The sequence below is a fragment of the Montipora capricornis genome, chromosome 9 (genome assembly GCF_036669925.1).
Source record: "Montipora capricornis isolate CH-2021 chromosome 9, ASM3666992v2, whole genome shotgun sequence".
Lineage (NCBI taxonomy): Eukaryota > Metazoa > Cnidaria > Anthozoa > Scleractinia > Acroporidae > Montipora > Montipora capricornis.
In genome coordinates, this window is record NC_090891.1 from 14,285,226 (window position 1) to 14,288,124 (window position 2,899).

A 2,899-nucleotide genomic window follows, 5' to 3' on the forward strand; every position below is an offset into this window, starting at 1 on the left:
TTGGCTGTTCATCGTTTTTCGCACTTAAAAGTAGTACGGTACATATTCATTACAAGTTAATTCTAAGACAGTGAATCACTGTTTTCTTGATGTTGAAAGATATATTTGCATAAAGTATAATAACAATAATTTACATTAACTCCTCAAAATTTTTCTTTGAGAGAGGCATGGGGCAACCCTGACATGATCTTACTAACTGCAGATTGAACTTGATTCCTGTGCTTGATAGGTGTACTACCAGTACTTATTTCAAGTGTAAAAACTAGTTTGACATGACTGTAGCATGAGGGATCGGCCATTCATTGTTTTTCGCACTCAAAAGTAGTAAATATTCATTACAAGTTAATTCTAAGACAGTGAATCACCGTTTTCTTGATGTTGAAAGATATATTTGCATAAAATTTGGCAAAATGGCATAGCTTTCCAATGATAAAAACAATCTTATAATCATTACACCTTTCACTGGATCATTCTCGTTCCTGCAGTAGAGGCTATCGACGTGAAAATGGTGTTTTCTTAGAGGGAAACATTGGGATTCAAGGTCATGTGCTTCTGATTGGGTTTATTGTCATGCCAGTTAAATAAAGCCCTGGCAGCTAAATGATGAACCATATATGTCTGGTATCATGGTCGATTATAGTGGAGCTCTGGCGGTGGCCTAAAAGGGCCGCCAAGCTGAGCACCATACTCAGAGGAACAGGTAGGAAACCATGAGTTGCATTTTTCATGGTAATCATGGCCAGTGGTATTGCATGTGGGCACGTATGACGACAACGTCTTTCAATAATAAATAATATCTTAATAATAATAATAATAATAATAATAATAATAATAATAACAATAATAATAACAATAATCAATTTTTAATCAATCAAGCTAGTTTACAGCACACATCTTTGATATTGGCCATCAAAGTTATGGTTAATTGACACCTGTCAAACACAAGGTAACCACTGACATATAACGTGACCATATCGCAGGCTCAAGTTTAGAGCTCATGGATGTCAGCTGTTTTTTTTTAAGTTGACTTTTGACCAGGTACTGGTTTCAATTGGATTACAGGCACAAGCCAGGTTAACCTAAACCAAAATGAGGCTTAAGGGCCCACAGGCGGATTTTTCGCGCGTTGCTAAGGAAGTGAAATGTTACTTCCGGTAACTGACGTCATCATATCATGAGCTGACAAGAAAACCCACTCACAAGCAAAAGTCACCGCACAAACTGTTGTTTCCATCGAAGGTTTTTCCTTGCCCTTCCTCGCTCTCGTTCTCAGATCAACTGCGCATGCGTAAACGAACTGACTTCCGGTTAAAAAAAAGCTAAATTTCTGGCGGTTTTAAATTGAATTAAATTTTTTTTACATGGCACGTTTCACCCCCAAATACAGAATATAGCTAAGCATTGATTTTTTACAATCATCTTTTTTGAAAAAGTTATGGGTATTTCAGTGTCGTTTTTGTCTTTAAAAAGAACATTTTTCAAAATAAAAAGAAAACCAGGCTTGGCTGGATGCAAAAACGAATACAAATTATCAAACCATCGATTAAATACCCAAATTGCGTAGCACAGAGACAAATTTAGAGTTTTCTTTTATTGGTCACATGATCATGGGTGTGGTATGATGACGTCATATTTAGGGTCATTGGCTTACAAAAGTTGGAAACTGACCAAAATAATGCCAAATTCTCTCAAATTACTTAACCATTACATCCTTAGCAACGCACCCCCAAAAATACGTCAGTGGGCCCTTAAGGTGGTTGTATACCTTTAAAATGTCATTTTGTGGTAACTATCTTGGAATAAAACTTTCAATACCATGTTGTAGCTTATAAAGTCCTGAATCCAAAATGACATTTCAGGTCTCAAATGTCAATAGTCAAATGTAAAAAAATGGTCAACGCTAATCCCAGATTAATAAAAATTAAAAAGTTTTTCATCAAATCTCCAGGTCTCCCGGTTAGAGCACCAAATCTCCCAGGAAATACTTACCGAGGCCTTTTTCAAAATGTTCTCATTAATTTCATTATTTTCGAGATGTCAAAAATGAAAATAAAACAAGAAGTAGATTTGGTGCTCTTATTTGAGCTGTTCTAGACAGAGTTATAAATCAAATTGATATATCTTTAACAATTATTATCGTAATTACTGGTAGTCAGAAATCAACCAATCAAATTGCACAATACATGGTAGAAAGTTGGTGCAGTTATGGGAACAATAGCAAAACAGCAGGCAAATGCTGCTCTAACTGTGAGACGTCGGGAACATTCGGCAGGCCTTTGGGTGATTTTCGGAGAGTATTCTTACTACAGTGCAGACATTTCTATATGTCTCCAGATTTTTGTACTCTGGGGGTTGGCAGGTGTGCCTTTTTGTTCTGCCGGGCTCAAAGCAATTTTCTTTGTCACTTAGATGCATCTCTTTCTTTGTAAGTCGCTTTACTGAGCCTCAGTATGTCAATTCTTCTTGTTTCATCAGGGCAGAACTCCCCAGGTTCAACCCCTGTGCTTATGAATACATTTGATGCTGCTTCGCTCCCAGTATTGAAGTGGGAAACAGAATCAAATACACCGAGCTCCAAAACATCAGCTCCCACAAACACTTTGTTTGGTACTCAGTCCCAAATCATCCCATTCAAAGATTCATAATTTGATTCTGGGTCTTGACATCAAAGCATCTGGTCAGTAAAGCATCTTCACTTAGCCTTGAGTAAATTGTTCTCAATTCAGCAATTACTTCAACAGGCAGCCGAGGACCTGGTTTGTCTGCTCCATCAGAGCAATAATAATGCAAATAACTCTCCTTTGAAGATGAACAATGAATCAGGCTAGCATACATTGCCTTCTTCATTAACATTGCTCCTGATGGCAATCCCATAATAATTTTGAATAATAATAATAAT